Here is a 21819-nt window from a genome sequence, read left to right as displayed (position 1 = left end):
TCAAGCTGACTCATGCCCAGAGGAAATGGCTCACACGCTGGCAGATAGGATAATTTTGGTGGGCACCAGTGCAGCCTGGAAGGGCCACTCTCAGTGCTGAAACTGCAGGGTTTTATCCAAACCTTCGACATTATTCCTCTCAGGAGATTGTGCCGGACCTGGTATGTTTCTTAAACTGTTGCATTCTATACAAAGTATATTTTGTGCAGGAGGTCTCCAGAGGAGATTCACCAGGAGTGTGGAGGATCGTAGTTCATAACTCCCAGAGTGCCTGCTGCCGGCTGGTGGCGCAATTTTCTCTGCATCGGCGGAGGCTGAGGGAGGTCTGACAAACATCGCCGGAACAGAAACTCGGAGGTGTGGACGGAGAGCCACGCCCGTCCCTGTAGATGCTGCGGCCGGCGACCACCGACAGCAGCATCACTGAACTCTGCCGTAGCGATAGAGCAGACGAGGAGGGTCTGAGTTTGGGGCAGATTTCCACCAGGCCTGTCGTAGTTCAGACCCTTCACTGTCCCCTGCTGTCACTGGCAGAGGAACCTGTCGGTCAAATGAGATGATTAGTTAATGTGAATTTCAGTCATGGAGAGAGGTGGGAATGTGAAAACAGCAACTATGTTGCCTCAGGAAAATAGAGGCGGATCAGTTCAACAGGTTAAAGTACAGTTGGGTGTGTCTTATGCAGAGTCCTTGCAAAAAGTTAAACCTGACTCTGACTGCTAAATTTAATAAAGTGTTCCGAGTCAGAGAATAGACTAGAGGGTCAGTGGATATATGTCCGCATCACAGTTCTCTCAGTAAAGATACTGTACAATGGATACAATGGAGTTTGTGATGTTTATAATGGATGTGGTGAATTGCACTGATCAGACATCTCGTCCTACTGGCAAAAACATGAAATGATTGTGAAAGCAGCAGAAAGGTATCTCGGTGTAACCGGTGTTATGTTGGAAGCTGTAAATGAAGATCTGATGGGTGGAGTGTCTGCATCCTAGTCTATCCCAGCCTGATTTTTCATCCTCAACACATTGAGAAGTCTGTTGCTCATTTGTCAGAATCTCCCGATGGTTTGAGTATTCAGGAAAAGAGATTATTTTCACAGTTAAGTTGTTTTCTGTGCAGGATTATATTGTCGTTTGGCGTGATTGGTCATTTGATAGAGAGGTAGTGCTGACAGTTTTATAAGGAAGGAGGCAGGGTGTAGAGTTGTGAATGTGAATGAACCGTATGTGGGATTTGCCTTAGAAATATTTGATTCAGCAGATAGTTGTATTAAACTGAATATGGTTTACAACGCTTGTGGAAAACTTTCTACTGAGTTGTGAGAAAGTATATTTTGTTCTCGCTCACGAAGAGTTGTCTGCTGCTGAGATTTTAAAACAGTTCACTAAGGGTTTGTTTGCGGAATGATGGTAATAGTTTGATTAAAGAACAGTTTTTCAACTTGTGTGTCTGAATGAGTACGAGATTTAACATGCACAGAAGTTCTAGAACTGCTGCAGAATATTGACGAAGATGTGTATTTTCACAATGAAATGTTATGTCACGTTATTCAGCAAACTGCGATGGAAGTGATTCCCATTACAAACGGAATTAATAGGAGAAAGGCTGTATCACTGTGGACTGAGGAGTGTGCAGAGGAGATTAGGGAGTGGAACAAGGCGTTTAGGAAAGTTTAATGCTGAGAAGTGTGAGGTTCTACATTTTGGCAGGAAAATTCCAAATAGAACATACAGGGTAAATGGTAGGGCATTGAGGAAAGCAGTGGAACAGAGAGATCCAGGAATAGCAGTGCATAGTTCCCTGAAGGTGGAGTCTCATGTAGATAGGGTGGTGAAGAAGGCTTTTGGAACGCTGGCCTTTATAAATCAGAGCATTGAGTACAGAAGTTGGGATGGAATGTTAAAATTGTACAAGGCATTGGTAAGGCCAAATTTGGAATATTGTGTACAGTTCTGGTCACCGAATTATAGGAAAGATATCAATAAATTAGAGAGAGTGCAGAGACGATTTACTAGGATGTTACCTGGGTTTCAGCACTTAAGTTACAGAGAAAGGTTGAACAAGTTAGGTCTCTATTCATTGGAGCGTAGAAGGCTGAGGGGGGATTTGATCGAGGTATTTAAAATGTTGAGAGGAATAGATAGAGTTGACGTGAATAGGCTATTTCCATTGAGAGTAGGGGAGATTCAAACGAGAGGACATGATTTGAGAGTTAGGGGCAAAAGTTTAAGGGAAACACGAGGGGGTATTTCTTTACTCAGAGAGTGATAGCTGTGTGGAATGAGCTTCCTGTAGAAGTAGTAGAGGCCAGTTCAGTTGTGTCATATAAGGTAAAATTGGATAGGTATATGGACAGGAAAGGAGTGGAGGGTTATGGGCTGAGTGCGGGTAGGTGGGACTAGGTGAGATTAAGAGTTCGGCACGGCTAGGAGGGCCGGAATGGCCTGTTTCCGTGCTGTGATTGTTATATGGTTATATGGTTAATATTGCAGGGGATTGGTAGGTCAGACGTCACCAGGACAGGATGATACATGTTATTGTTTGGTCAGGTAAATGGGGATGCAGGCATAGTTCATGGTTTGCCAGTGAATCTAGTGGAGCGGACGGGTTTGGCGGAGCATCCAGCCTTGCGGATGTGCTCAGCTTTAGGGGTATGTCAGCGAATGTGTGAGTGCACAAGGATTTCATGGTATCGGATGCTTTGAGGTGGACACTGATTTGAAGGTTCATTGAGGGTTTTCTGGAGAGCACAGATTTGTGGATGCAGACTGATTTGCACAGATTTGGGTATGTTGGCGGATTTGGGGGTGAACACTAACCTGGGTGAGGCGGGGCATCTGGAGGGGTGTCGAATCTCGAGGTTTTTCCGTTTATCCATACTGTAATAATAAATGCATATCAACGTTCACCTTTGTTCTTGCTATGTTTTAAATGGAGACGAATTTTTTGTGAACTGTTTGAAATGATTCTTTCTCTGGTATAATCTAATGATTTGGAGCTGCGACAGGTCTCAAAGTAATTCCATTTGTACATACATTACTAAGAAATGCAATTTGAATTATGCCCTCTGTTCTTGTCTCTTTTATTGTTCAGGCAGCCATTTTGTGAAGTGTTGGAACTGTGCATTTTGCGGAGACAGATGAGAAGGGACCAAACCAAGGGGGATAAAGTGAATTGAAGTGTATAGGCCGGCGGGGTCAGCCAGAGACAGTCAGTCTATCCACACACTGACACACACTGAGAGACAAACACACACACACACACACACACACACACACACACACACACACACACACACACACACACCTACACACACACACACACACACACACACACTCACACACACACACACACACACACACACACTCACACACACACACTCACACACACACACACACACACAGACACACACACACTCACACTCACACACACACACTCACACACACTCACACACACACACACACACACTCACACACACACACACACTCACACACACACACACAAACAGACACACACACACACACACACACACACTCACACTCTCACACACACACACACACACACTCACACACACACACACACACACAGACACACACACACACTCACACTCACACACACACACACACACACACACACATACATACACTCACACACACACACACATACACACACAGACACACACACACACACACAGACACACACACACACATACACACACACACACACACACACACACACACACACACACACATACACACACACACACACACACACACACACACACACACACACACACACACACACACACACACTGTCACTAGCTTTTGGCACCGATCTTTTTGGTGATTGCTCATCACACGACGTGTCTTGAGCATCTGAATCCTGGCGGAGCCCATCCCTCTCCAGGCGTTTTTGGAGCCGGCTGGATTGGAACTCGGGAGCGCGGCGCTGATGCCACTACGTCACCAGCCGGTGTAGTGTTCGTGATTCAATACATTTTCACAAGCTACAATGGCATAATTTGCTTCAATATTTTTTGTCTGAAAGATGGTTACTTTGAAATGCATATTTACACTGGAAGCACATTTAATTCATAAGATAACTCGGACGGTTCAGACACCTGCGTTGGGACAAATTAGCTCCCAATGGTCTTCATATTAATTGAATAGCTTAATCGCCATCCGTCACCGCGGGAATTTCACCCGTCTAAAGTAATCGATTTGTAAATAATTTAAAAGCTTTATTTTTAAATCTGTTGAAATCTGTCCCTGTGGAGTGACTGAATTGTATTAAAAACCCGAGGCATGTGCTGCCTCAGCATTTCATTCCGAGAGATCGCGTGTAACACAGGGGGGCCAAATCACTGGAGAGAGAAAATGTCTGCATCGTTGGATATGTACATGAGTGTGGAGAAAATATTGTACGTGTTCATTGCCGTTGTTGGAGTTCTCGGTGAGTGAGCAGAGGGATTCATGTTTGGAATTTCTGATTGTTACCGGTGTAAACCTATTCATGATCATTTTACAAACTTCCAACTTGATGATCATTGTACAGATATCCGTCAGAGATATCGATCCTGTCAATTCCACTTTCCGATTTTTCATATTCAATGACAAAGGGAACTAAACCTCTGTCTCTGCTCTAACCCACGGGATCGACTAAAACGCTGTTCTTGCCTTTAATGATACCTAGTCCAGATTTGTCCCAGTGCTGAGGACAGGTAGCTCTCCGAGAAGGTGAAATTGGGGCGAGGGGGGGGGGGGGGTGTTCATTGTCAGTTTCACTATTTCTGAGTTATTGATCAAAGAGAGCCCCTGGTGCTGTGTTTTGCGTCTCCCTGTGGAGTCTGTCACAATCCCGGTGCCTTTTGGTCAATAATTTGGTCTGATCACCCGATCTGGTGTCCAGGGATCTGCTCACGAGTGTTATCGAATTGAAATGCGGTGTAGAATTAATCCGTTAACTGAGTCTCTGTTTGCTAATACTGTTTCCAGTGTTTTCAGCGCGTTTCTCCCCTCTGTATCTCATCTTGGAAACATCAGATGCTGATTTTCCAGGGTCCTGGTCAGTCACGGTTAAGTCAGTGAAACCGGCCCCATCAGCGACTGGAAACGGGATCAGCAGCGATTGTTGTTACTCATTCAGCTCGTTTCTATCGCCGACGATTGCCCACACATTGCTTTATCTCCACACTGAAGAAAACAGTTCAGAGATAGTGTGACCCGTCTGGTGCTAGATTAGCGCCGTTCACAGACATCTTTAGCTGCAACTCGATCCGGTGTTAATTCCCGGAGAATGTGTAAAGTAATGCCCAGTGTCTGTTTCTCTCCCACTCCCTCTCTCTCTCCAGTGAATGTAGTGGCGATTGTGATCCTGTCCCGGGGAAAGTGCGGCCTCTCTACCTGCACCACCCGCTACCTGGTGGCCATGGCAGCGGCGGATCTACTGACCATTGTCACTGGGGTCATTTTGACTCAACTCAGATTGTATTACTTCCCGTGGAGTTTTCTGAGCATCACCCCTGTGTGCAGTGTTATTGATTTTCTGAGGTACACAGCCACACACTGTTCTGTCTGGTTCACCGTCACTTTCACCTTTGACCGGTTTGTCGCCATTTGCTGCCAGAAGCTGAAAACAAAATATTGCACCGGGAAAACTGCGGCTGTGGTTCTGACAACAACCGGCGTACTGTCCTGTCTGAGAAACGTTCCCCGATACTTCACACGGGAACCCTGGATGATCATCGACAATGTACCGTGGTTCTGTATTCTCAGGAACAATGTCTTCACTGACCCCTGGTGGGTGGGATATGACTGGCTCGATACGGTTTTAACCCCATTTCTTCCTTTTGCTGGGATCCTGCTGCTCAATACTCTGACAGTCAGACACATTTTAGTGGCCAGTCGGGTCCGTAAGGGGCTGAAGGGTCAGAGCAAGGGGGAGAACCGCAGTGACCCGGAGATGGAGAGCAGGAGGAGGTCTGTGGTTTTACTCTTCACCCTCTCCGGCAGCTTCATCCTCCTGTGGATGACACAGTTTGTAAATGTCATATATTATCGGGTCTCTGGAAAAGGGATTTATTTCAGTCATTCTGAATGGATCTTTCACTACGTCGGGTTTTTGCTGAGGAATTTCAGCTGCTGCACAAACACATTTATCTACGCGGTGACTCAGTCGAAATTCAGGGAGCAGGTGATCAGCGCAGTGAAATATCCGGTCACCTCGGTGTTTCAGTACATTAATAAAGCCGCGACCTGAGCACAAGCCAAAGGCGGTTGCAGTGAGGGTTCCAGCTCCTCACATTCACCCCCTGATCACCCAGGTGTTATTCCCGGCAGGTTGTCGCATCGACCGGCAGCTCTGGAACGTTAGGATAGTATGTGTTTTGTGAGGGGCAAGGCACCGTCCTGGAGACTCAGTACCGCATTGGACCTGTCAGATGACACTCAAAGACCTGCACCGAAACGCTGTCCAGCCATTGGTCTGTGCATATGTCCATCTATTCCCTTGGCGGCCCATCAACCTTACAGCCCACAAAACGGCGGGGATCCAATCGATTACTGGCTGCCTAATCCAATGTCAATCACATTACTCTCCGCTTTCCCCTTGAATGATTTGCTAATGTAACGAAATGGGGCGGGTTTTGGTTAAAAGGCGTTTGACAAATCAAATTAAAGTCGCATTCCTGCCGCTAACTGGACTGGAGTGTGGTGCAGAGAATTCGAAAATAAAACATTCACTGCTTCTTTTTTGAATAAAATTCTTTCCCTTCTTGTTTTACTCCGTTCCCCCGTTAAGCTGACAATTACACATTCTGCAGTGGTGTTTCCTTTATGCTTATTATCCCAACAGTCTTGCTATAATTCTTAATCCCACCAACCCCTTAGCTTCTGATTTGCCGGGTGGAAGGTCGTTGTCCACCGCTGGAATTGTATCAGCTTTTGTAACTCAACCTCCTCGTGCAGGTTGAGACTCAGAAGAAGACCCATAAAACTAATAAGAACTGGGCCAACAGTAAATCTGACCGACCGCTAAAATAAATTGTTTTAAGAATCATCAAAACCGAAAAGGCATGTGAATAAATTAGAGCTTTAAACGGACAAATTTCCTCCACCCAGTGTAAGCTTAAAATGATGGCAACAAATTCTTCTCTATGTACTGATATAATGGTTAGTAAATTGTTTCTTTGTCGTTACCTGTAATTAAGGCACAGAAACAGCTAGAGGAACGTGTCAGTTGTTATCTTTTGATTCTTCTGCTACAGTCAATATATCATAATAGTTTTCCGAAATACACTGATGAACCAACAGACTCTCAGACATTGCAGAATACTTAAACTTATTAAGCTCTGTGACCTAAATCAGCTAGTCAGAGGCAGAACAAGATGGGGTTTCAGAGAACGTGACATTGGGGAATATTGCATAATCCCACATTCCCATCTTCCCAGCGCGATAAGATCCCAGCCACCTAAACTTCAAAATACTCTTCCTGTGATGTTGTCAACCGTCCTCGAACACAACTTCAACTGGATGGTAATTTATTTGTCCCGTCTAATGAATCCAGTTTGTTAATATCAACTGCAATCTCCGCAATTACACTTGGTTCATTTCAACCAGTAAAGCTGAAACAGGGAACCACCTTATTGCGCCAGAACACTTCCGAACACTTTAAAATTGAAGATGACGCTGATCTCCAAGTCACACAGCCATAATCAAGAACAGATCCAATTAAATAAATGAACATGGTCCACAATGATATTCATGTAGCTCCCCAGAATACCCATATATACAACTGAGAGTATTTAATGTTATTATTTTCTGATATGACGCTTCCATGCCAGCTGATTATCCACCCACATGCCTGAAAATCTTACCGCTGTCACGTCTTGAAGCGTTTGACCATATCATTTCAAATCAATTGCATGCCTATTAATCACATTTATAAAACACAGAACTTGTTCATGAGCGACTGAAAGCTTAAATTCTCATATATTTGGCGACTGTTCAAAATTATTAGCTGCTAATTGGATCCAATATACAGTATAATTGCAACTTATGCCTCCAAACCATAGACCTCCATCATCTGCATATAGAGATATACACACCTCAGTGCCTGTCTCAGAGAGAATATCATTAATCATAACATTAGATAATAAAGTGTTACAAATACGGCGTTGTGGGTTCCCACCCATACCAGCACCGACCGTCCAAATATAAAACTCAGACAAAGTCTCGCAGTCTCCTGCTCAATCCTCATTTCCATAAAGCCATAAGACATGGAAGCAGAGTCAGGCCATCCGGCCCACCAAGTCTGCTCCACCATTCACTCATGGTTGATCCTTTCTTTCCGTCCTCCTCAACCCCAGCTACCGGCCTTCTCCCCTGAACCTTTGATGCCATGTCCAATCGAGAAACTATCAATGTCTGCCTAAATGCACCCAACGCCGTGGGCTCTGCAGCGGCATGTGGCAAGAAATTCCACAAATTCACCACCCTTTGTCTGAAGGAATTTCTCCACATCTCTGTTTTGAAACGACGCCCCTCTCTCCTGAGGCTATGCCCTCTTATCCTAAACTCTCCCACCATGCGAAACATCCTTTCCATAATTCAATCCAAAGTCCTTCCGGACTCCACCTCCCGCTACGGACATGTAAGACTTAGTTGCTTATTGCCCGTCTTTAATCTCTCCCTTTTTCGATTTAAACTTTGAAATCTTAAGTTTATTCAGTCGAATTTCTATAACAATAGTTATAATTATGGCTATTTCGAAGAGCACCAGACGAAATCCCGAAACCCCCTAACGTTAAATCTAAACAAAGCTGCGAGTTCTCGGAAGAACCCCCTTGGGTCAAGAGATTGGAATCTCGAATCACCGGTATCTGCACTGAAATAACTCAACTAAAAGAAAAATTTGAAGAAGAAATTGACTCTCTGAGCCTCGATCTTAAAGAAGTTAATCGAAATTAGTTGAAGTTAATCTCCGTCTTACAATTTGAGAAGGAGAAGGGAAAATCGGATGTGTCAGTATTACAGTTGAACAAAGGGAACTATGGAGCTATGAGGGAGGAACTGGCCAAAGATCAATGGAACAATACCCTAGCAGGGAAGACAGTGGAACAACAATGGCAGGTATTTCTGGGAATAATGCAGAAGGTGCAGGATCGGTTCATTCCAAAGAGGAAGAAAGATCCTAACGGGAGGAAAGGGCGGCTGTAGCTGACGAGGGGAGTAAAGGGCAGTATAAGAATAAAAGAGAAGAAGTATAACATAGCAAAGATGAGCGGGAAACCAGAGGACTGGGAAGCTTTTAAAGAGCAACAGAAGATAACAAAAAAGGCAATATGCCAAGAAAAAATAAGGTACGAAGGTAAACTAGCCAAGAATATAAACGAGGATAGTAAAAGCTTCTTTAGGTATGTGAATAGCAAAAAAATAGTTAAGACCAAAATTGGACCATTGAAGACAGAAAAGGGTGAATTTATTATGGGAAACAAGGCAGATGAGTTGAACTAGTACTTTGAATCTGTCTTCACTAGAGAAGACACAAAAAATCTCCCAGATGTAATAGTGGTCAAAGGAACTAGGGTAAAGGATGAACTGAAGGGAACTTATATTAGGCAAGAAACGGTGTTGGATAGACTGTTGAGTCTGAAGGCTAATAAGTCCCTGGGTCCTGATCGTCTACATCCCAGGGTACTTAAAGAGGTAGCTCTGGAAATCGTGGACGCATTGGTAATCATTTTCCAATGTTCTATAGATTCAGGAACAGTTCCTGCTGACTGGAGGGTGGCTAATGTTGTCCCACTTTTCAAGAAAGGAGGGAGAGAGAAAACAGGGAATTATAGACCGGTTAACCTGACGTCAGTGGTGGATAAGATGCTGGAGTCAATTATAAAAGATGAAATTACGACACATTTGTATAGCAGTAGAAGGATCAGTCCGAGTCAGCATGGATTTATGATGGGAAAATCATGCTTGACTAATCTACTGGAGTTTTTTGAGGATGTAACTATGAAAATGGACTAGGGAGAGCCAGTGGATGTAGTGTACCTGGACTTCCAGAAAGCTTTTGATAAAGTCCCACATAGGAGATTAGTGGGCAAAATTAGGGCACATAGTATTGGGGGCAGAGTACTGACATGGATTGAAATTTGGCTGGCTGACAGGAAACAAAGAGTAGTGATTAACGGGTCCCTTTCAGAATGGCAGGTTGTGACCAGTGGGGTACCGCAAGGTTCGGCGCTGGGACCGCAACTGTTTACAATATACATTAGTGATTTAGATGAAGGGATTAAAAGTAACATTAGCAAATTTGCTGATGACACAAAGCTGGGTGGCAGTGTGAAATGTCAGGAAGATGGCATGAGAATGCAGGGTGACTTGGACAGGTTGGGTGAGAGGGCAAATGTATGGCAGATGCAGTTTAATGTGGATAAATGTGAGGTTATCCACTTTGGTGGCAAGACCGGGAAGGCAGGTTACTATCTAAATGTAGTCAAGTTAGAAAAAGGGAAGTACAACGAGATCTAGGTGTTCTTGTACATCAGTCAATGAAAGCAAGCATGCAGGTACAGCAGGCAGTGAAGAAAGCTAATGGCATGCTGGCCTTTATAACAAGAGGAATTGAGTATAGGAGCAAAGAGGTCCTTCTTCGGCTGTGCAGGGCCCTGGTGAGACCCCACCTGGAGTATTGTGTGCAGTTTTCGTCTCCAAATTTGAGGAAGGACATTCTTGCTATTGAGGGAGTGCAGCGTAGGTTCACAAGGTTAATTCCCGGAATGGCGGGACTGTCATATGTTGAAAGCTTGGAGCGACTGGGCTTGTATGCACTGGAATTTAGAAGAATGAGAGGGGGTCAGATTGAAACATATAAGATTATTAAGGGACTGGACGCGCTGGAGGCAGGAAGCATGTTCCCGCTGATGGGTGAGTCCAGAACTAGAGGCCACAGTTTAAGAATAAGGGGTAGGCCATTTAGAACTGAGATGCGGAAAAACTTTTTCACCCAGAGAGTGGTGGATATGTGGAATGCTCTGCCCCAGAAGGCAGTGGAGGCCAAGAGAGAGTTAGATATAGCTCTTATAGATAGCGGGGTCAAGGGATATGGGGAGCGGGCAGGAACGGGGTACTGATTGTGTATGATCAGCTGATCACAGTGAATGGCGGTGCTGGCTGGAAGGGCCGAATGGCCTACTCCTGCACCTATTGTCTATTGTCTATGGAAATGCGGCTGACCTTTCCTCTCGTTTGGAAAAGGCTCAACAACAAATCGTGGATTTGGAAGCTCTAACGCGTCGGAATATTATTCGAATTGCTAGATTAAAAGAGAAGTCAGAATCTGCCGACATACTGGATTATTTTGCTAAAATCTTTCAGTCTTTATTTCCGGAAGTTTGTTCGCAACCCCCCGGAGCTTGAATCGGCTCACAGAACCGGTGCTTGAAAATTTTTGGATGAAGGTAAAAACAGGCATGTTGTTGTGCGTTTTCTCCGTCTCAGAGACAAGGACCGCATTATTAAACTTGCAAGAAAACAAAGACTATTTCAAATTCAAGGTTCAGAAGTTAGTTTTTTCAAGATTTTCCACGTGAAATTGTTAAGAAACGGGTTGCATTTGTCTCTTCTGTGAAATTAGCTTTTCAGTAAAAGCTCTTTCCATTATTACAATAGCCAGCCAAATTATGGCTTTTTGTTAAAAATTCTGGAGCTTGTATTTTTGATGATCCAGCCGAAGCATTGCGTTTTATTAACTCTTTGTCTGACGAGTCCGATGGCGAATCTGGTTTGAATAATTTATAATAATTTGACTGTCTCGTGGTGTAAAGCGATGAAATTGGAAGATTTGATGGTTATAGAAAGTTTTTACCTTAAAATGTATATTTAGCTTCGAAAAAGACTGGTTCAGATGGTTTTAACCTCAGAAGATATAGTGGGAGAACTGTTGATAAGCTGTAGTTAAATTTGTACTATCTGGAACTTCTTATTGTTTTTTTTTATTCTGTATGCTTTATTGAAGATTTCTTAAGTAATTATTTGGTTTTTCTTGTGTTTTAAAGATAGCTTGGATACTTTAAAGATGGCGATTGTTTTTCGTTTGTGCAAATATTTCAAGAATTGTTTTGGATGTGTTTTTCTTCTCTTATCTAATACTATGAAGGTTACTTTCAAATTGAAGGTCGTTTTGTTTTATAGGAAAAACACTATCCTTTCAAGTTAACTATACTGAGATATATGTCGACTGTAATGAGGTTTATGTCCGGGAGAGGAAGCGAGAGATTATTTTCTTTATATTCACGTAGGCGGAGCTATAACAGCATCGAATTTTTTCCTGGGGCTTGCGTCGATAGATATAGACTTTCTTTCTGGGCTTTGTAATTTTGGTGTTTTTTTTTTTCTTTTTTTATCCCTATAATGGAATCCCGGATTATTTTTATTGTTGTTCATCTCCGCCATTTTCGATCACTTTATTCTGAAAATATTTTAACTAAAATCATCTCTATGAATCAAACGGGCTTTATTAAAGGCCGTTCTCCGCTTCCCCCACCACCACTCTGCAATCCCCTCTCCCTCAGATCCCATCGTCAGCTCCTGGGCCCTCAGAGGCTCCATCTTCCTCTAACCCTAACCCTTCCCTCTCCACAGACACTACCAGCCTCCCTCCTCCCTCTGATCCCATTTCTCATCCGAGCCGGGTCTTTACCATACCCTCCGACCTTCACAGCGCTCTGTCCTCAGTAAGGGCCTCAGCTTTATCCCTCTTCGCCCACATCTCAGCGACTTCTGCGTACGCCATGACGCTGAACTCATCTTCCGCCGGCTCCGTTACCGAGCTTACTTCTTTGCCAAGGACTCTCCTACCCCCACCGATGACCCCTTCTCCCGTCTTCAACTCTCTTCCTCTTCATGGACACCCTGCTCTGGTCTTCTGCCTGCTCTGGATCTATTTATTACTGATTGCCTACGGGACATCAACCGTCTCGACTTCACTGCACCCTGTTCCAATTCCAACCTAACTCCTTCCGAATGCTCTGCTCTCCGCTCCCTCTGCACCAACCCCAACCTCACTATAAAACGTGCTGATAAGGGGGGAGCTGTTGTTGTCTGGCGTACTGACCTCTACCTGGCCGAGGCACAGCGACAACTCTCTGATACCTCCTCTGATTTACCCCTTGATCATGTCCCCACTAAGGAGCACCAGACCATTGTCTCCTATACCATCAGCAACCTTATCAGCTCTGGGAATCTCTCATCCACTGCCAGCAACCTCATAGTTCCCATACCCCGCACTTCCCGTTTCTACCTCCTACCCAAGATTCACAAAAATGCCTGACCATGCAGACCTATTGTCTCAGCTTGCTCCTGCCCCACTGAACTCATTTCTGCATACTATGACACTGTCTTATCCCCCCTTGTTCTATCTCTTCCCACCTATGTTCGTGACACTTCTCATGCTTTGAATTTTTTCAATGATTTTAAGTTCCCCGGCCCCCACCACCCTATTTTCACCATGGACGTCTAGTCCCTATAAACCTCCATCCCCCACCGAGATGGTCTCGAAGCTCTTCGCTTCTTTTTGGATTCCAGACATAACCAATTCCCCTCGACCACCACTCTCCTCCGTCTAGTGGAATTAGTTCTTTCTCTCAATAATTCCTCCTTCGGCTCCTCCCACTTCCTCCAAACCAAGGGTGTAGCCATGGGCACCAGCATGGGTCCCAGTTATGCCTGCCTTTTTGTTGGCTCTGTGGAACAGTCTATGTTCCAAGTCTATACAGGTATCCATCCCCCTCTTTTCCTTCGCTACATCGACGACTGCATTGGCGCTGCCTCCTGCACGCATGCTGAGCTCGTCGACTTCATTAACTTTGCCTCCAACTTTCACCCTGCCCTCTAATTTACCTGGTCCATTTCTGACACCTCCCTCCCCTTTCTTGATCTTTGTGTCTCCATCTCTGGAGATGGCTTATCTACTCATATCTACTATAAGCGTACAAACTCTCACAGCTACCTGGGCTATTCCTCTTCCCACTCTGTCTCTTGCAAAAATGCTATCCCCTTCTTACAATTCCTCCGTCTCCGCCGCATCTTCTCTCAGGATGAGGCTTTTCATTCCAGGACGAAGGAGAAGTCTTCCTTTTTTAAACGAAGGAGCTTCCCTTATTCCACCATCAACTCTGCTCTCAAACGCATCTCTCCCATTTCCCGTACATCTGCCCTCACCCCATCCGCCCGCCACCCAACTCGGGATAGGGTTCTCCTTGTCCTCACCTACCACCCCACCAGCCTCCAGGTCCAACGTATAATTCCCTTTAACTTCCGCCACCTCCATCGGGATCCTACTACCAAGCACATCTTTCCCTCCCCCCTCTTTCTACCTTCCGCAGGGATCGCTCCCTACGCGACTCCCTTGTCCGCTCGTCCCCCTCCCCCCCCCCCCCATCCCTTCCCACCGATCTCCCTCCTGGCACTTATCCTTGTAAGCGGAACAAGTGCTACACCTGCCCTTACACTTCCTCGCTCACCACAATTCAGGGCCCCAGACAGTCGTTCCAGGTGAGGCGACACTTCACCTGTGAGTCGGCTGGTGTGGTATTTTGTGTCCGATGCTCCCGGTGGGGCCTTTTGTATATTGGTGAAACCCGACGCAGACTGGGAGACCGTTTCGCTGAACACCTACGCTCGGTCCGCCAGAGAAAGCAGGATCTCCCAGTGGCCACACATTTTAATTCCACGTCCCATTCCCATTCTGATATGTCTATCCATGGCCTCCTCTACTGTCAAAAAGAATCCAAACTCAGGCTGAAGGAACAACACCTTATACACCGGCTGGGTAGCCTCCAACCTGAAGGCATGAACATTGACTTCCCTAACTACCGTTAATGCCCCTCCTCCCCTTCTTATCCCATCCCTGACATAATTAGTTGCTTGCCTGTTCTCCATCTCCCTCTGGTGCTTCCCCCCACCTTTCTTTCTCCCGAGGCCTCCCGTCCCATGATCCTTTCCCTTCTCCAGCTCGGTATCACTTTCACCAATCACCTTTCCAGCTCTTAGCTTCATCCCACCCCCTCCCGTCTTCTCCTATCATTTCGCATTTTCCCCTCCCCCCTCTTCTTTCAAATCTCTTACTATCTTTCCTTTCGGTTAGTTCTAACGAAGGGTCTCGGCCCGAAACATCGACAGTGCTTCTCCTTATAGATGCTGCCTGGCCTGCTGTGTTCCACCAGCATTTTGGGTGTGTTGTTGTTTGAATTTCCAGCATCAGCAGATTTCCTCGTCTTTGCAGTCACTGTTGAATCCATTTTGCTACTTCAATATTAATACCTAACTGTTGAACCTTCCTAACTAACCTTCCATGCGGAACCTTGTCAAAGGCCTTACTGAAGTCCATATAGCCAACATCCACTGTTTTACCATCGTCAGGTTTCCTAGTAACCTCTTCAAAATGTTCAATAAGGTTTGTCAAACTTGACCTTCCACGCTAAAATCCATGTTGACTGTTCCTGATCATGCCCGACATCAGATAACATGGCGAGTCCCGGTAGCTTCTTTACTTGTACAGTTGTAGCAGTGTATGCTCATAAGCCTAATCTCAAAATTCCAACCTGATCACCATGGATCAGCCTGGGGAGGCCGTAATAAATGAAATACAGCTCCCATGAAAATGTAGCCACCGTGGACGCCCTCTGATCCTTGGTAGGGAAAGCCTGCGCATATCTGGTGTAGTGGTCCGTGATGACTAATACATTGGCCGCGTTGCTGCATCGGGGTCTATCAACAGGAAATCCATACACACCAGGTCCAGAGGCCCTGCACTCTGCAAATGTGACAAGGGAGCTGCCCGCGTAGACAGTCTCTTCCGTCTTATGGATCGAATGCACGACTTGCTGTATTCTTCGCCCTCCAGCTTCATTAGCGGCCGGTAGAACCAATCTCTGAGCAATCGATTGGTCTTTTCAAACCCCAAATGGCCAGAGTCATTAGGGACTGACTTCAACACTGTTCTCCGATACTTCTCAGGCTGAATCGGCTGAGAAGGCCGAGGCTGGTCCGAAGGCGACATGACCCGGGATGAACACAGCAGCAGAGACACAGGCCTTCAGTTAATCTGCTCTACTGGTCTATAAATGATAAAAAAATATGATTCCAGACACAGTCATTTCTAATGATTTCATTTATTTTCACTCACACGGTTACCGCAGTTTGTAGACAGTAGAATGGCCCCCAAAGATCCGAGGGACCGTCTGGGGTGTCCTGAAATAATACCTGGGTTAGTGGGGTCAGGTGACCCACACCTTGCACAGGTAACTCCACTAGTGAAAGCGGAGGTTTGAAATCGGAGTTTTCCCTCTCCCAGATGAGCTATCATCCGTGGTTAACGATCCCCATCCGCCCGGAGCAACTGGTTTCAAGGCGCCAGTGGCCCTCCTTTGCCTCTTCTCCTGTCAGTGAGAACAGCTCCGCCACGTGAAGGTCAGGAGTCGGAATTGGTTGTCAAAAGCTGTTTGAAACGCGCGCCATGAAGAGCATTTGTTTAGCAGTGGGAACTCCTCCCCACTACCACCCTTCGGCTGTGACCATCTTTGCAGCCGAGAGAAGTTATACTGGAAAGTTAAAAACAAAGTTTTTGTTGTGATGCAAGCCACTGTATATTTGTATTTTTTTCTACATAAGAATTTGTTTTTATTTGTTTCTATGTAAATACTTTTCTTCAGTACAACCTTTTGGAAGCTTTTGTACTTGTTCCATCTTGCATTAAATAAAACCCCTTGCACTAACGTACTTGTGCGGACTGATATCGGTTTGATTTTCAACTGGTGACCCTCGTCGTGTACACTACCCCTCACCTGATAGCGAGGTGTGACAGCCCCAAATACCCATTAGATTTTCCCAGAGCAAAACCCATTTCAAACAGTTCACAAATTGGCTGCCTCCACCTTACAGAATAGCAAAACCAAAGTTCAAAGTTCAAACTGTATTTATTAGAAAAGTACCGTGAGATTTATCACACTCCAATCCGTGTGTACCCCAAATCTACAGACACACCCCCAAATCTACCCACATACCCAAATCTACAGGCACCCCCCCAAATCTACCCACACATCATATCTGTCCGGACAATCAAATTCGAGTGTACGCGCTTATTCGATAATACAGCCATAAATGTAGACACATCCCCATATCAGTGTATATCCCCATATTAGCCAACACATCCTTAGATCTGTGCCCATCACAAAATCCCAAATGCAGCTCCAAATCCCAATGCATCCCACAAATCAGTGTGCACCGTCAAATCCACCGACATCCCTAAATCTGCGTGTAAACATACACCTGTCTGCTCCCTCAAATCCGTGTGCAGCCCAACCCCGCTGACACCCCCACCTGAAAATTAGATTATCCAGAGCGAGAACAGTATCAAACAGTTCACAAAATTGCTGACTCCACCTTACAAAAGTAGCAAGAACAAAGTTCAAAGTTCAAAATGTATTTATCAATAAGGTACCTATGAATGAAACAACGCTGAGATTCATCATATCTCAAATCGACCTGCACCCCCTAATCCCCCACATTCGCTGCCACACCCCTATGTCTGTAGACTTCACCAAACCTGTGCGCACTCCTAAACCCACTGACACCCCACATACACATTAGATTATCCCACAGCAAGAATCATTCCAAACTGTTCAGTAAATACCTGCCTCCGAGTTAAACTAACATCAAGAACAAAGTTCAAAGTGCATTTGTTGTTAAGGTATGAAAAATGAAAAGCGTTCTTTCTCATCACGACCCCAAATCGGTGTGCACCCACTTAACTATGCCCATCCCTCAAATCTGTGTACATTCCCAAATCCGTGCGCACCCCAAACCCACTGACACCTTCCAAGTGCACATTAGATTATACCAGAGCAAGAATCATTTCAAACATTTCCCAAATCCCTTCCGAACATAAAAAAGTATCCAGAACAAAGATCAAACTTCGAAGTGTATTTATTATTAAAGTATCTATAAATGTAAAAACCCTGCTCACTCTCACGGGACAGGAACGACACGCTGATGGGTCAAAGCGTTTGTTTCTGCACTGCGGTTTCTTTGTCTCTCGCGTGAGAGGAACAACAGGGTGACGGGCCGAAGGGTAGTCTATGTGCTGTCCTGTTCGTGACTGACTCTAACGTTGGGAAATTATCTGCAGAGTTAAAAGAGTTAAAAACTAACTTTGAGTTATTGGCAGCCTGACAAGTATTGCTGTGAGAATAAAGTTTGAACAAAGAAGTGTTTGTTGCATGAGAAGCTGCACAGTGTCCCTTATCAGAGTGTATGTGTGATAAGGAATATTTTTAACAGCTGTGGACTCTGTACTCGGGGACTCGCTTGACTTGCAGATTTTCACAAGGTCTGTGTGGGTCAACTGAGCAACCCAAGCTTGCTAATAAACAGTATGTACTTTTAAGTAAACTATCTTGTATGTATGTGATAAGAAATATTTTTAACAGCTGCGGACTCTGTACTCAGAAACAGACTCTTCGTACATCATCCTGGCTGTGAGAGTCAATTACAGACACAAGACCACATAGACCGTTAGGCCCATTATCCTGCTGTTCATGTCACATTAGAGTCAGGCACAGACGTGTGTGTGTGTGAGTGAGAGAGAGAGAGAGAGAGAGAGAGAGAGAGAGAGAGAGAGAGAGAGAGAGAGAGAGAGAGAGAGAGAGAGAGAGAGAGCGAGTGGGGGAGACCATTTGGCCCATCATCGTGCAGATTCTGTCCCATTACAGCGAATCACAGACATGACAACACAGAAAAACTCTTTCAGCCCATCTTTCTGTCCGTTCTATCCCATTGTCCACAGACAATACAGCACTAGGAGAGACCCTTCAGCCTATCATTGTACCCATTCTATCCCATTATCAGTCGAAACTACAGCACAGGGAGAGGCATTTTGGCCCATCCTCCTGCCGCATCTCCCCCGTTCGAGTCAGTAACGGACACTACGGCATAGAAACAAACTCTCCGGCCCATCTTCCTGTGGTTCCTTTCACGTTAGAGACAGTCACAGACACAGTACAGCAACGAAACAGACTGTGACTGAACAGGTTGGTAATGATAATTCTCCGCTAACCTTGACCCTTTGCCCGGTTAGTCACTCCCCCTCGTTCTGCCCATGGTCTAGTTTCCCCAGTGGTTCACGCCCTTTTCCCTCCCGTTCCGCAGCTCTTGGGAGTTCACCGTTTACACACCCCACAGTGAAACAATGGCTAGCTTGGCTAATCAAAACGATCCTTTCATTTATCTTGCACTGCTGGTCTATAACTCATAAAAATAAGGATTCTAGACACAGTCATTCCAAACAGTTTTATTTATTTTCACTCAAACCGTTACATCAGTTTGTTGACAGCAGAACGGCCCCAAAAGACCAGAAGGGCTGTTTGAGGCGTCCTGAAATAATACCCGGGTTAGTGCGGTCAGGTGCCCCACACCCTGAACAGGCAACACCACTGGTGGGGAGGGCATTATTACTTTATATTCATCTAAGCATATGTGCACTGATCTATAGATTTAACTGTGGCATATATTGTGAAATAAAACGCTAGCATTTTAGAATCTCAGCCAGGCGGAGACAGTTTTAAACCCCCAGTCTTTCGTTGCGAGGTTGGATTTGACGGTTGGTAAATATTTATAAGGGAAAGTTAAAAGACAAAGTTGTCGTTGAGAATGCGTTTGTATATTTGTACCTTTTTTGTGCATGGGCGTTTGTTTTCATTTGTTTCTATCAATACTTTTTTCTCTACACATCTTTTTCGGCAGCATTTGTACTTTTCCCTCCGGCACGAAATAAAACTCCTTGCTGTTGCGGCTTGCCGTCCGTCGGTTTGTCTTTCAAATGGTGACCTCGTCGGGTTCTCTCCCTACACCTGATAGCGAAGTGTGACGCCCCAAATGCACATCAGATTATCCCAGAGCAGGTATCATTTCACACAGTTCACCAAATAGCTGCCTCCGCCTTACAAAACTAGCAAAAAACAAAGTTCAAGTTCAAACTGTATTTATTCATTAAGTACCTTGAGATTCATAACATCCCAAATCGACCTACACCTTCAAATCCGTGTGTACACTCCAAATAAGACGAGGCACACAAATCTGTGCGCTCTCCCACATTCGTGTGCACCCTCACATTGAGAACAAACCCCATATCAGTGAGTGCCCACAAACTGGCCGGCACATTCCTAGATCTGTGTGCATCCCAAAATCCATATGCACCCCTAACTCCCAGTGCACCCACACATCACTGAGCAGAGTGAAATCCACCGACACCCGCAAAACAGTGTGCAGCCCCTGTTTAGGGACACCCCTAAACCTGTGTGCACAAAATCGATCTGCACCCCTAAATCAGTGTGCAGCCCCTGTTTAGGGACACCCCTAAACCTGTGTGCACAAAATCGATCTGCACCCCTAAATCAGTGTGCAGCCCCTGCACGCTGACACCCCACCTGCACATTAGATTACCCCCCAGCAAGAACAATTTCAAACCGTTTACAAAATACCTGCCTCCACCTGACAAACACAGCAAGAACAAAGTTCAGAATTCAAACTGTATTTATCAGTAAAGTAACTTTGAATGAAACAACCTTGAGATTCGTCACACCCCGAATCGACCTACACCCCCTAATTCCCCATGTTTGCTGACACCCCCCTGAATGTGCGCTTATCCCCAAATCTGAGCGCACTCCTCAACCCAGTAAAAACCCTCCTCCATGGAATATTATCTCACAGCAATAATTATTCAAAACTGTTCAGTAAATAGCGGCCTCCACCTTAAACTAACAGCAAGAACAAAGTTCACGGTGCATTTATCATTAAATTATTCAAAAATGAAACAATCTTGGGTTTTGTCAAAGTACCAATTCCGCAGACAGGCCATTTACCTGTGCACCCACATATCAGTGAGCACCTCCAAATCTATGTGCACTGCCGAATCCGTGCGCACCCCGAACCCGCTGACACTCTCCACATGCTCATTAGATTATCCCAGAGCAAGAATCATTTCAAACAGTTCCCAAATAGCTGCTCCACCCTGAAAAATAGCAAGAACAAAGTTCAAAATTCGAAGTGTATTCGTTATTAAGTTATCTATAAATGTAACAACCTGAGATTGGTCACACCCTCAGATGCGCCGACGCTGCCACATTTGCTTTGTGTGAGAAGCCAGAGTGTGGTATTAGATGGTCTCCTCTCTGAATAAAGGCCTGTGACCAGTGGAGTGCCGCAGCGATCGGTGCTGGGTCCGTTGTTGTTTACCATCGATATCAACGATCTGTGTGATAATATGATACAGTACATCAGCAAATTTCTGAATGCCACCAGGATTGGGGGTGTAATGGACAGTGAAGAAGGCTGTCATGTTTGTGCAGCATGATCTGATCCAGCTGGAAAAACGGGCTGAAAAATAACAGATCGAATTCAGTGCAGACAAGAGGGAGATGTTGCTCTTTTATAGAACCAAACAGGGTCGGTCTTACCAAGTGAACGGAAGGGCACTGAGGAGTGTAGAAGATCAAACGGATCTGGCAATACAGGTCTATAATTCATTCAAAGTGGCTTCAAAAGTATACAGATTGTTTGGAACATTGGCCTTCATAAATCAATGTATCGATTATAGGAGTTGGGATGTAATGTGTGAGATACTGATGAGGCCTTGCTACGAGATCTGTGTTCAGTTATCGTCACCTAGATACAGGAAAGCTGTAAATAAAGTTGAAAGAGCACAGGCGAAATTTACAAAGATGTTGCCAGGTCTGGATTATCTGAGTTAAAAACTGAATAG

This window comes from Hemitrygon akajei, unplaced genomic scaffold (genome assembly GCF_048418815.1).
Source record: "Hemitrygon akajei unplaced genomic scaffold, sHemAka1.3 Scf000127, whole genome shotgun sequence".
In the NCBI taxonomy this organism is placed as follows: domain Eukaryota; kingdom Metazoa; phylum Chordata; class Chondrichthyes; order Myliobatiformes; family Dasyatidae; genus Hemitrygon; species Hemitrygon akajei.
This window is presented reverse-complemented; position numbering follows the sequence as displayed.